Here is a 14426-nt window from a genome sequence, read left to right as displayed (position 1 = left end):
CTAGGAAATCCTGAGAATTGTAGCTTATTGTGTCTCGTGCGCACAAAACCACAGTTTCGCAGAAGTCCCTAACGTTGAGCCAGGGCAGTAAAGCGGGTCTCAATGGATGATTTCGTAGTGTGTTTTGGAGAAAGAAAGCAGCTTGCTGAGATCAGTGTAACTCAGAGGACTTCCCGCCTCCTGAAACTTGTACCTCCCGATTTCTCTAGAAATTTCTCTAGAAAGTCTCGAACTTAAATGAAAAGCGAGGAAGCGTTTTGAGAGCCCATCATGGTCAGACGAAAGAGCGAAACACGGGCAGTTTTAATCAAATAAAAAACAGACTCCCCAAAACCCGGCCTGCCGGCGTTGCCTGAAATCAGGCAAAGCGATTCTCTCTCCCAGGGCCACCCACACATTTTTGCTCCCTTGAGAGGGTATGGTCTCTCTCTCAATCTCTCACCGCCGAAAAGCACAAGGACAGTGGGCCAGATCCGGAAGGCTCCGCCGTGGTAAAGGGTAAAGTGACAGTGGAGGCGGCGATCCGAGTTTACTAGGGGACTGCGCGATATTTTGCGCCTGGTTCGCGAAATGCCTGGGATACGGTCACCAGGTCACAGCCAGTTGAGGCGTGTTGTTGTTGTTCTGATTATGATTATGGTTATGTTATATTATTGCCCAAGCTCCGGTTACTGAGGAGCCTCCCCTTGTCCGGGAATCCTCCTGGATGGATGACCCCGGTTATTAATATCCCCCAACGCGCTTTTTTCCCTCATGCGTGCGATCCAGAACTATGTAACTGTCATGACGACGTGTTATTATTGTCCCAAACCTTCTTCCCATGCCCTTCTCCGACCAGATTGTTTTGGGGGAGTCCCCACCCCTCTTTCACTTTACATCAGATCAATGGAAATCCCAACTCGGATGCGCCCAGCCCTCAGCCACACCGCCGACATAACCCGGTTGACCAGCGCGTAACGGCTATGGCTGAATGTTGGCAATCTGGGAAACGGAGTTTGTTGTGCGTGGCACCGGATCGGGGGGAGGGTGCTTACGTGCCTCATCCACTGCCAAGAAATAACCCCGGGTTGATACCGCTCTTGAACTGCCCTGGCTGAGTGCTATGGAACTGCCGGAAAGGTGCTTGGTTGCGGCACCAGAGGAGCTCTCTGGTAGAGAAGGCCAAGGTTCAGCGAACTGTAAGCCTTTTATTTTATGTGTTACGGCCCCGCCGACAGCAAACTACGGGTTCTAAGGCTTCTCCCGCATTGAGCCGGGCGTTTAAAGCGGTCTCAAACTGGAGTGTGTTTTTTGACCAGCACTCCCTTCCCAGAATTCCCTAGAGCACGAGCCATGGCAGTAAAGTGGAGTCAAGGCCGGGTTATCGTCCGCAGTGTGGATGCACCGAATTCCGAGTGGCCGGTGAATTATCGCCGTGGTTAGCACGTCCATCCCAGTGTTCAGGGCCACTTTCCCACAGTTTTTACACCAGGTCTCGCCTGCCACACGGGTTCTTCCTCCTCTCCTCCCCGTTTTACGTTTCCTCCTGTGTTCTTCGCCTCGTGGCTGTCCCCATGTGCTTAATTCTTGTGCACGGTTTACTATAAATACTCTAATATCTATTTTCTTCCTTTCCAGCTGAAAGTGCTCTCAAGACGGTTTTAAATTATACACCGTTTTAAAGAAAAGGGAAAAATCACTTTGATTTAAGAAATGTGCTTTGGAATTGAGGAAAACGTTTTGCCATGTTTTTAAAAGAAAGGTAACTGCCCGACATAAGCCCGTGACGTATGTTTTGGTTTTGTTTTTCTTAAAACAGCAAACCTAGCACATGAGTGACTGTTTCGGTATTATATTAGTATCGTTAGTTTATTATTATAGTTACTCCTCATAGGAATTTTACTTTATCTAGTTCAAAATGGAAGAATATTGTAAGGCCGCTCTGAGAGCCTTTAGGGCGAAAGGCGGGGTATAAACGCGCCGTAAATAAATATCAAAACATAGTTTTCATGATCTGGGCTTAAAAGAAAGAGAGGCCCAGGGGTAACAAAAGCCATATTCTCGGCTATTGCTCTGCCCCCCCCCCCCCATCCCCATCCGCTGAGCTTGAACATTCAAACGCCACCGGCGGCTGCGTGATTAAGGGTTGGGATGTCCCAACACATGGCTTATGAGCTTGCTCTTAATATTTATTGAGGACCAATTGCATATTTAACCAGCAGGCCCGATCTTACAGAGGGGGCGAGAAAAGTCTATCACAAATGAAATTCCCGCGCTTTATGCAAATGGCGAGGGGGGGGAAAAAAGGCATTGCAATTACATTTTTCTCCCGCTTTGCATCGAGGGAATCAGCCAAACGGGGCTCAATCCTGCCAGCCAGAAATGTCACTTTGGCGCAAAGGTGCCTCTTCCCTTCTTCTTCCCTCTCCATTTTTCCCTCTTTGCTCGGAAGTTCACACTTTCATGTAGGAAAGATCCGAGGCCATTGGTGTTCTCCGAGAATATTGCTGCGAAATAGGTCGCCCCTTTGCGGGACAACTGACGAGAGAGGGGGGCGAGCATGAGCTTCCAGACTTTCAGCCTACTTTCTCAGATGTATTGGATGTGACCCCACAGGACCATGTGGTCTCACGTGTATCCTGTGGGTCCCCGCCTCCCTGGGCCAATCGTGTGCGCAACGGCTCCTTGCTTTTTTGGTGCTCAACGTCCCCACAAACCCCTTCTTGCCTTTATTTTGTCCCCGGTGCTGCCTTTGCGTTTGTTTTTTTTTTTCCCATTCCCCTGGTGAGTTGTGGGGGACATTTGGGCACCCCGTGTTTAAACCCCGGGCCTTGACCCTGGCGGGCTTCACCTCCTCCCCAAGGGCTCGTGCCTTCCCACTGGATCCACTGTTTGCGCCACACACCCCTGCAGCCTGTTGCTTCTGCTCTTTGTACCGCTGGCTCCGTCTTGCCACTGTTTCTCGCTTCGGAACTGGGCTGCTGCGCCGAGTCCCTTAATTGCCACCCGCCTATCCCGTATATTTTCAAACCCCTCCCCCTCCCGTGGTTAGCGCTGTTATTAGGCCAGTCCATGGTGCTTTATAGGAGTACGGTTCCCGTTTTTAAAGTGTCAACAAAGTAATTATTCTCAGGTTATGGCTGCCATTAGACACCACTTTGGGAGGCCCCACTCAGTTCACTGGGCTTACCTCTGAGCCCTCTGAGTCTCCTGCGAAAATAAATCCTTGTATTCCTCGATACTCTTTTCACCTAGGAATAAAACCTTAACGGCAGGTTGTGGTGGTTAGTATCCCGGGTTATATAAAAAGAAGCAAGGCTAAAGCGCTTTCCGCGGGGAAGCCGCAGAAAGTCTCATCAGAAGAAAGAAGAAAGAAAGTGTGCCTCTTAACTGTGGCACCAGAATGTAAGGGGAAACTCGACTTGTCTCCCGTCTTTTCTCTTATTGCTGTGTGTTGTGTGTTGTTGTGTTGTTGTTGTTGTTGTGTACTTCTGTCACTTCTGATTTGGGGTTTTCTTGGCAAGATAATGAGAGGAGGTTTGCCATGGCCTTCCTCCGAGGGCTTTTCACAAGATCCTTCTTGCAGCAACAGAAGAGTGGCCAAACACGGCAGCAACCGGCAGGTGGCAAACAAGGTTCGGTGCTATGGATCTGGGAACTGTAGTTTGGGTGTGTTTGTGTGTTCACAGCCTAAGTCGGTTTCCTTTGGTCAGCCGAGACAAGGCTGGGGCAAAATCTCGCCGGGTGAACCATTGGTGATCCAGTCCAATACAGCACCAAGGCTACATCCGGTGCAAACGGATTCTGTCTCCGGTGCCGGATGTAGCCCAAGACTGGAAACTGCTAAACTCCCAGTAACCTACCTTTAGGCTCTAGGTTAAGGTTTTCAAGGGCTCCTCCCCTCCCTCCTTAAACCAATCAGACACCATCACCCGCAAAAGACAAAGGAATGAAACATGTCTAGGTATTTACTTGGTGTAGTGGTTTGGACGTGTTGGAAAAGGAGAAGAAGAAGCATCAACGCTTGACCTTTGGTGTTACAATACCAATAAATTTCCTACTAGGCGTTCAACATCCGCTGAAGCCTCAGAACCGATGAGAAGTCACACTCTCTCAGCCTTTGAAGAAAGCAATGGGTGAACCTCCCCTGGAAGAAATCTTGCCAAGAAAGCCCAGTCGCCATAAGTTGGAGTCGCTTGGAGCGAGGCACATAACAACAGAATAGGTCTGTGTGCTGTTATATGAGCGCTAGTGGTGTGTGTGTGTACACAACATACACACATATGTATCTGTTTAATTATTTTTATAATTTGTTTACTCAGAGGTCAGGCCTACTGTATTCCGAGTTGTTTCCCAGTCACTTCGGCTGTTCACAGGGTTGGGCTGGTGTATTTATTTTTATTTACTTTACAAGTAAGTCAGTCCTTGCAGTTACTTAGGCAAGGGGTCAGACCTTGACCAAATATATGCCGCAGGATGGAGAGTTTTTTTACTCCTTCCGCCGAGTAAACCATAAGAGGGCCAGGCTCTGCCTCTATTTCCTGTTCTGGAGCGTATGTAATTTCTGGGATTTAAAAGTATATTTGGGTGCGTTTAACCTGCATTAAGGCCTGCAAACTCCTTCCATAAATGGCAAGGTCCGCAAGTTTGGGGCCAACAGTGAACTGGGAGAGAGCTTACCTGAGTAAACGAGCGCCAGGATCATTTTGGCGCCGTGGGGATTTGAGTGGGATCGCGATACAACAGAGGCTGTAGACCACCACTACCCTGAGTAATATCCATGGGGAGAGGCGGGTAAGAAATTATTATTAGTATTATTATTTATTATTATGATGATATTTATATATGATTATTATTATATTTCCTACCCACCTCTCCCCATGAATATTACTCAAGGTTTCTGAATAAATATTTAAAATTCCAGCAGTCTCTCTGGCACACAGGATTCCTCTGACTTTTGTCGCAAGCCTTTGGGCTCTGTAGATTAAGCGGGGTTTACCTCCCCACCTGCCTTCGGCTGCATCTGCACTGCAGAAATAACCCGGTTTGACTCCACTTTAACAGCCCTGGCTCAGGACTAGAGAATCCTGAGACCTGTAGTTTTGGCTATTTGCGGTAATAAATGAAATGAAAGGACTGTAGTATTATGAGACATTTGGCCTTTCCTACCAGAGCGCTCTGGTGCCGCAACAAACCACACTTCCCAGAATTCCCTAGCATTGAGCCAGGGCAGTTAAAGCGGTATCAACTCGGGTTATTTCCGCAGTGCAAATGCACCCTTCCTGAGACTTAAGCGACCTGGGTACGATCTCCATCAAAAGGCCCTGGGCATTTTGCAGGGGATCCATACTTTTGACGAAGCTTTCGGGTTTGGATTCAGCTTCAAAGCACGATCCTAAGGGTGTCCCATTCACATCTCTGGCTTACTCGCAGGTAAATGGGCTCGAGGAAACCCCAGCCTGGCTAATATAAGTCCAATTGATTTCAGTGTTGCAACATTGGTTAAAATGGGACTACTCTAAGCACGAAGTCTGTTCCAAGAACTAGGCCAGGACCTTTATTTTCTGCAAATCCAAGCATCTGGGAACTGGTTTAAGGAAGGGGTCAAAAACTAGGGGGCAGATTGTTAATAATGTTGCCTTCTTGGAAAGTGGGGAGGGTAAATGACTTTCCCCCCTGTATTATAATGGAAACCTTCTAAAACATGAAGACTCTTGCAAGGGCAGTGTCTCCTTAGAAGCACCCTCCATGTGTTCAACGTACCTTACTCCTAGGTAAGTGCAAAATGAATAAATGGCAGGCTGCTTTTGTTATTCCTGGAAGGGCTCAACAACCATATTTCTTAATGTTTGATTGTGTAGTACACTTCTGATGGATAATACTTGGAGATGCTCAGCTGCAGCCACACTGGGGTCTTGGTGGTCTAATTTTGCAACTCTCTCGCTTAGTTTTGAGGAGGGGATCAAGCCCTCCCAGTCCCCTTTATTTCGGCAATATCTGCCAGAGTTAACAAAGTAGTTTCAGATCAACCAACAAGGAGGGAGGAAAGAGAAAGAGGCCAGTCAGTTCAAGGACAATTACTAAAAATATGGCTATCAAGTCTCTTCTTCATCATCATCTTTTTTCTTCTTCCACATTTGACTTTATTTGACTGCCACACAAAATGAAAACCTGCATGAGCCTTCCCAACCTTGGAGAAAGAGGCGCATGCATATATATATATGAATGACTTGGAAGAAACTCAAGATTTGGACGCCTTTGTTAATAAAATATCTTCTCCAGTTCGGTGTGGATTCATTTCGCTTCTCTTCCCAATGAATGCTGGACACAATAACATCATGCACACAGATTTCTTTATGTGTACCATTTCTGAAAATAAAATAAAATAAAAACCAGCCTACACACGACCTTTACTCTGAATCCAAAGGTCAGGAGACTAACTACAGGCATCTCTCCACACAGTAGTACCCTTATGTCCCTCGGTGCTTCTGCACATATTAGAGTTTGGTATTTATTTATTTATTTTTAAAAGACATTTAACTGCAAATGAGTTCGGCTGATTTTCAATGGATCGATCTCCCCGTGTCAGTTAAGGGGATTTATTTCCATCAAAATACCTTTTTAAGGTCGTGGACATATATGCATATGTCTAATGTATATATCTATGGCTGTGGGTGGGTGAGAAACGTGACAAAACTGGCCAACGATTGCAGAGTCGCCAAGGGAGAAGATCTGCTGCAGAAAGCCTTGGATCTGGAAACATGGTGTGTGTGTGTGTGTGTGTGTTTGGGAAACGTTGCGATGGGGTTTTGAAGGGAGAGAGAGGCTTCGTTCACTTATTCACTACTCCTAGGAAAAATACTTTCGCTACTACAGCCACGACTCCGTTTGTTTGGATGTCAATTGCGATCCAGAAAAAGAAAAGGAAAAAGCAAGCTGTTGATCGTCGGGACAAACTCTCTTGACGCCGTCCCTTGTTGCTAAGGCGGTGTGTGCGTGTGTGTTTGTGTTTGTGTATTCCCAACACCAAGAGAAGAAAAGAAAAGGGAAAGAAAAGGAAAAAAAAAGGCAACCTGGACATTTCTCTGAAAGCCTGAAACCACCATATGCATAAGGGGGAAGCTTGTGTGTGTGTGTGTGTGAATGAAACACAAATCCACCCAAGCTTGTGGGTGTGAGAGAATCCAATCACAAATCTACCAAAGGTAGTGTGTGTATGTGTGAATCCAGTAAAAAATGCACCAAAGGTTGTGTGTGTGTGTGTGTGAATGCAATTACAAATTCACCAAAACTTGTGTGTGTTTATGTGTGAATGCAGTCAAAACTGCACCAAAGCTTGTGTGTGAATCCAGTCACATATTCACCAAAGCTAGTGTGTGTGTGTGTGTGTGTGTGTGTGTGTGTGTTTACTCCCCTCCCAGTGAATCCAGTCCTCCTTCCTGGCTGGGATTCCTTTTCTCCAGGGGAGGTTTGTGGCCCCTTCCCCAGCCTGTCCCTTTGGACCCCCGAAGATGTAGGAAATCCCAGACTCGGGGCTGAGACAGAGGGAAGTAGTGCTCAGCTTCTTCCCGCGGACCCAGGAAATGCCTCTCCTTCCTTTTCAGATGCAGTTCCCTTCTTCTTTAACGAGCCACGTGCGAGACAGGCTAAAACTGTTGCCATCATTCAGGCTCATTTAACTCCATTAAACTCAAGCAGGGAGCAATTCAGCATATTACTGAAGCCCTGGGAGAGCGCTAACTGGATTTGGGCTGGTGGAAAAGACCCAAAACAACAGACATGGGGCGAAAGGGGGGGAGAGGGAGAGGGAGGGAGGTCTAGCTACTTTCCAAACACAGAAACAAGGGCATTTCTCCTGCTGTTTTTCTTTTTTCCTCCTTTGTAATGAATGACCACGAAACTCCAAGAGAAAAGATGTGGATCTGGACCCAGAATATATACTCTGCAGTTTTATTTTCTTCTCAGTACAGTCAGGAGACCAATTTTATGGGGTTTTCAGTGAAGTCCCCCCCCCCCCAGCAATCCAGCAACTCACTGATCCTGACTAGCAATGCAGAAATCCGGTGTCTGTCTGTCTGTCTGTCTTTCTATCTATCTATCCTATCCTATCCTAATCTATAAAACACTATTTTTTGCTGGGGGGGGGGGGCGAAGAGATTTCTTCTCCATTAAATAACGAAATTCTTTATGTCTGTATGCACTGCAAGACTGTCACAAACTGTTTTCAAAATTACTCTAATGGACACTGGACATTCATGACCTTCAAAGTTAGCTATTAAGTTTGTGCTCGATTTAAACACCAAAAGGAAAGTGTTGCGTTCGCTGATGGTAGTATTTCTCCCTAAAAAGATAACAATCATACATTTCACCATGCATACATTCCCTTGCTTTATGGAGGACCCACACCCCAAAATACTGGACTCGTGGTTTGATTTTGTTCAGGTTATAGAAAAGGAAATGTTTTCCATTCCTGAAATAGGAGATGGGTTTTAGGATATAAGGGACAGCTGCCAGGGCTTATAAGGGACCACCTTTCCAGTCCTCAAATAAAGGACACCTCTTATATTTAGGGACATTTGGCAGCTCTAGTTTGTCGATCCACACCTTGCACCAGCTTTTCATATTTTCCAGTTCTTGCAAAGTCTGTCAGTTGACCTCCGTTCATAACCAATGTCTTTTTTTCAAGTTGGAAGTTTCAAATAATGTTGTTTTTTCCCCAGGGGCAGCCCTGGAGTGTGTTTGTGGGTTTCTGAGATAGCCTAAGGAAAACATTCAGGGGTAGCAAACACAAAGAAAAAACCCACCAAACAGTGATACCTTTTACTGGCCAACCGAAATGCACAGTAGACTTGTCGCAAGCTTCGGAAGCTCCGTGGGCTTCTTCCTCAGGCCAGGTGGGTTTAATTCACTCAAGTGATACTCCAAGGAGGAGATCCTAAACCGCCCACTTGAAAGTAAGGGTAATTTCAATCCACAAGGCTTTAAAATGGGTTGAGGATTAGGGGACCAGGACATAGCAGGTGTGTGTGTCTGTGTGTGCATACATGCATGTGTGTATATATATGTGTGTGTATGCATGTGTAAGAAACCATAAAAGATATGCAATAATAATCAACAAAAAATCAACATTGGCCATGATTTGAACCGAAGCCTCCCTTGATGTTACCCACTTCATCAAGACTTAATGAAACCTATTTTTAATCATCATCATCATCATCATCATCATCATCATCATCATCATCATCATCATCATCATTCCCAGCCCCAAATCCTTTCAAGATAACACACCCGATTCTCAAACACATAGGGCTGATTTAGATTGGATACATTCCACTTACACCTAAAATCAATGGGGGAAAACACACACCCCTTTCATTGATCTGAATGGATTTGCATTGCCTCTAATGAGTGTGTCCTGCATCGCAACGGCATCGCCTTTACTGGGCCGGTGTTTGCAAGGAAAACAAAGGCAGCACGCATCTGCATTAATACAGTTATGAATTGATTTTTGTTTTCTTTTAGAGCGCCAGCACAAAAAGAGTGTTGGCATGAAATCTGGCGTATCTCATCGCAATGGGACGGAGGGTCTTCTGCAGAACCGCCTCGGTTCAAGTTCGATTGCAAATGGACCTTGGCTCCAAATACATACCTGCAGCAGGGTCATAACCTTCTACTCTGAGCATATTTACTCAGATGTCATTGCCACCCAAAGCAGTGGAGTAGCCTCGCTCCCATAAGCAGAGGAGAGCTTCAGGGTTGTGGGTGGTAAGGACATTGTACGGTTTGACACCGCTTTAATTACTCTGGCTCCATGCTATGGAATTATGGGAATTGAAGTTTGTTGTGGCTCCAGAGGATGCAGTACGGATGCAGCCCGACTTTCATTTAAAACCCGCCACTAGGATAGCACTATAAAACACAACTTCGCTTCTTGGTGTGTAACTTTGGAAAACTCAGGGCTGCCTTTCTATTCCTTGGGAACAAAATGCATGGCTCCCAAAGAAACATTTACAAGAACATTCAAAAACCCACCAAACAGTGATACCATTATTGGACCAACCAAAATGCACAACATACTTGTTTTGTGGATTTTGGATGTTATTGTACTTTGCTGTTTGGCCAAGGCGGCTCCCCCTGGATGTTTTCCTGGACGGGAACCCATTTGTTGGGTTGCCTTCACCTGTGAGTCAGGTTGGTGTAAAGGTTGTGAACGCTGGGAGACCAGGGTTAAAATCCCACCTGGAAACCCACAGGGAGACCTTGGGCAAGTCACACTCTCTCAGCCTCAGAGGGAAAAAAATCCTCTGACGAAATTAAACCCCTATGAAAACCCTTAGAGTCGCCATAAATCGGAAACGATTTGAAGGCACACAACAACAACAACAACAGCTCCACCTGATAGTTCTAGCTGACCCTTTGCTTTGCAAACTCCATTTCTAAACCCTCGACTGACGTTTTACAATTTCCGCAGCGCTCGAAATTTGGGATGAAGGCAAATTATTCGGGATGAAGTAAGAAAAATTTCACTGGAGGGCGGAGGAAGAATTCGCTTTTGGGATTTCCAAACACAGACACAAGGGCATTTCTCCTGCTGTTTTCCCCACACCTCTGTTTGGGAGTAAGCCCCTTGTAGTCAATGGGACTTCCTCCCCAGTAAGAACATGCAGGACCAGCCTAACACAGCCAGTCCTTCCTCTCCCCTTCTTCCAAGCCCACAGGCTCCGATTTCGCACCAGAAGCGGAATAAGGACCGGTCTGCTGTGAGGAAGAGGGTTCCTGTTCAACTCTGGAGGCGAAAGAGCCCTTTTGGAAAGGGTCAGAGGGTTGGCAGGAAAAGCCAGCTGAAGGAGGGCGACTGGGTGACGGCATGGAAAGGCTGCCTTTGTTCTCCTTTTGTGTTCTTTTCCACTAATTATTCCTCACACGGAGACAATGGGGCAGCGGAGGACAGAGCAGTCGGAATCACCTCCTCACTTCGCAGGAGAGTGCCATATATATATATGGCGCACACACACACACACACACGGCACTCTCCTGTGAACTGAGGAGGCGATTCCGATACACACACACACACACACACGCAGAGAGACACAGACACACCTGGCCCAAGCCCTGGGTTTTTCCTCTCTCATTCCCCCGCCTCTCTCTCTCTCTCTCTCTCTCTCTCTCTCTCTCTTTGAGAGAAGCGACCTTTCCCAGCTCTGAACTTTGAACAGCCCAAGCCTTCTTCCCTTCACTGTTCAGTTTCAGCCTAGTGATAAACACCAGAGAACTTCCCCTGCTTCCAACGACCTTACTCTCTTTATTTTTAGGGGAGGTTGTCTGTGGGTGTCTCTGTGTAGTGTGTCTTTAAATGCCTTCCAGTGGGCTTAGACAATATTCAGATTCTTCCTTAGCCCTGGAAACGCACTGGGTGACCTTGGGCAAGTCACACTCTCTCAGACTCAGAGGAAGGCAAAGGCAAAAACTCCTGCCAAGAGGAACATCCCTGTGACAAGTTCACCTTAGGGTCGCTATAAGACAGGAACGACTCGAAGGCAAACAACAACAACAACAACAACAACAATAGCTGATCAGTGTGGGACCTCCATGAGTCCTGGTCTTCAACAGCCTTGCTGAGTTCCTGCAAACTCAAGGCTATGGCTTCCTGGATTGAATCCATCCATCCTCTTTTCCCAATGCCTTCCACTTTGCAAAGCATTATTGTCTTTTTAAACATCTCATGTTATGCCCAAAGTACAATCCTCTCAGTTTAGTCACTTTGGCTTCTGTGGAGAGCATTGAAGAGCTTGATTTACTTTTGGGTGCATTTATTCGCCTTTTAGGAAGTTCATAACATCTCTTCCATCACTACATTTCAAAGGACCAATGCATCTGAGGAAGTAGACTTAAAGTCTAGGAAAGCTCATGCTGCCAACTTCTTTCTTTCAGTTAGTCTCAAAGGTGCTACAAGATCTCTCCTCTACATACCCTTACTCCTGTGTTAGAGATGGAAAGATTCAAATGGCATCTATTGTTACAACTAGTTGCCCAACAGAACAAAAGGAGAACATAGGAGTATATGAATCATGCTTTTCCCTGGAACTCTATCCCATTGCCTTGTCCTTAACAAGGATGTTCAAAACTCAATTCTGTAGATGTAGAAGTAGGAACTATCATGTCCAATGGGTCTTGGTTCCAAATGGGGTGGCCTTACCTGGAGGGGGGCAAGTAAGAATTCTGCCCCCCCATTAATTTTTCCTTCAGCCCCCCCCCCCCCCCCATTTCTAGCATTACAATAATGTAAACATTCAGTTGATGGATTCTTTAACAGATAATTTGGTACCAAAGGCAGAAATATGAGAGGCAGTCTGGTGGAGTGGTTTGAGCATTGGACTATGACCCTGGAGAGCAGAGTTTGAATCCCCCCCTCAGCCACAGAAAACCACTGGGTGACCTTGGGCAAGTCACACTCTCTCAGCCTCAGAGGGTGGCAATGGTGAGCCTCCTCTGAAAAAACAGGCCAAGAAAAGCCCATGATAGGTTCACCTTAGTCGGTAACTTATCTTGAAGGCACACAACAACAAGAGGCAGAACAGTAAGGTTCCCATACCACACAGACACAAAATCAGCTTGTTTTGGTATTGTAAATTTGAATGAATAAAAACATTTTGAAAGTTCCAGAGACCTCTTGAAAGCTCCTTACAAAATGCAACCAAAAATACCCCCCCCCCCCCTTTCTTTCATCAACTTCCACTTTTCTTACATTTTCTATGTTAGAGGCAAGTTTATAGTTCTGTATTTTCCAACCTGGAGGAGAGCTAGTGAGGCAGATTCTCTACGTCCTCACTCTTTGCTCTGTCAGGGATTCTGGAAGCAGCTACTGTTTACCTGGACTGTTGTTGGTAGCACACAAAGCAATGGTAGGATTGGCTAGAGTAGAATCCCATTTTTGCTCAACTCACACTTTATTGAATTGTTTACTCCAGACACACTGCTACAAATGGACACTGAAAGTCTAAATCTCCCCAACCTTCCTTCATCATTCTTCCAAAGATGATGTTGCTAAAAAACTTCTAGGCAGACTTAGGACAAGGAGGAAAAAAGTAGCCTGTGTCACTTTGGGGGGGGGGCGAGAACAAACTTTGAAAAAAGCAACTTTTTGTTAAAAGTTTTGTTAACTACACAGTATGCCTGCTTAGGCTCCAAAGAAAAGGGACAGGCAAAATTACCAGGGGGATGAAAACACAACAAATGTAAAAGAGTACTGGGTGAGAAAGATTTTATGCTGCAATGCTAGAAATCTGGGGCTGGCAGCATTTATTTGGAGGGACAAAGAGCCAAGATGGTGTAGTGGTTTGAGCATTGGGCTTGGACTCTGAAAACCTGGGTGTGAATCTCTGTTCAGACCTGGAGACCCACAAGGTGACCTTGGGCCAGTCACACTCTCTCAGCTTCAGAGGGAGGCAAAGGCAAACCTGCTCTGAACAAATCATGTAAGGAAACTCTCCCCTTCACCTCTTAGCCATATATTGGAAACCACATTGGAAGGCACACAATAAGAATGGTCCCATTTTGCCCTGCTCAGTAGTTACAGCCCTGGTCCCAAAGAGCTGTTGAAAGTGGGGGTTGCATCTATACTTGTTTCTATTAGGAGCAGAGAGGAAACTTCTTTAGTTCCCTGTCTTGTTTATCTCTCTATGGTCCTTTGGTCATGATCTCTTCCTGGAGAGATCACTTCTATCTCCTTTTTTTCTCTCATAGGAAATTAAGAGTAGATGGTGATGATGATGATGATCCCACCTTTCTCCCAATACAGGCACTCAAGACTGTGAAATTTTACAGCTCTTTGTTCTTCTTGTTCTTCTTACTTCTCTTAGAAGTGAACAACCAGGAGGCTTTCTCTCTGCAAACCCCCACACATCCTTTAGGGATTTCTCTACCAAGTATAGATATCCCTTTCTATGGACTATTTACTCTCCTATATTTAGATGGATCACTTTGTAACAATACAATACTTCTTGCTTTTTTAACCTTACCAGAGTATCCTGTTTATTACCAGAAGCTCAGATGCACTGGGGCAGCTCAGCTTTAATATAAATTTCCAATGCTAAATTCCAAGAATAGGAATGTATAAACTAGCAATCAAAGCCCGAAGGACTTTGATCAGCTTCCTTTTGGAGGGAGTCTATTTGACCCTAACAACCTGAAGAAGACTTACATCTGAGTACATTGTACTAAAAGACTGCAGTACCTTACACCCTAGGAGTAAGTCCCAGTGCAGTCACCGAGGCTTAGTCCTCGGAAGACACATTAGGATGACCCTTTTCTCTGTATTAAGACTGAATGTACACCAGCCATGGGATGTTCTGATACAGTCTTTTCACCCCACAGAGAGGACTGGGGTGGGGGAGAAAAGGAAAGAATGGCTCGGCCATCTCGGATGCCTTGCTCCTTTATTTTTTTTG

The sequence above is a fragment of the Sceloporus undulatus genome, chromosome 1 (genome assembly GCF_019175285.1).
Source record: "Sceloporus undulatus isolate JIND9_A2432 ecotype Alabama chromosome 1, SceUnd_v1.1, whole genome shotgun sequence".
Lineage (NCBI taxonomy): Eukaryota > Metazoa > Chordata > Lepidosauria > Squamata > Phrynosomatidae > Sceloporus > Sceloporus undulatus.
Note: the sequence above shows the minus strand (reverse complement) of the source record.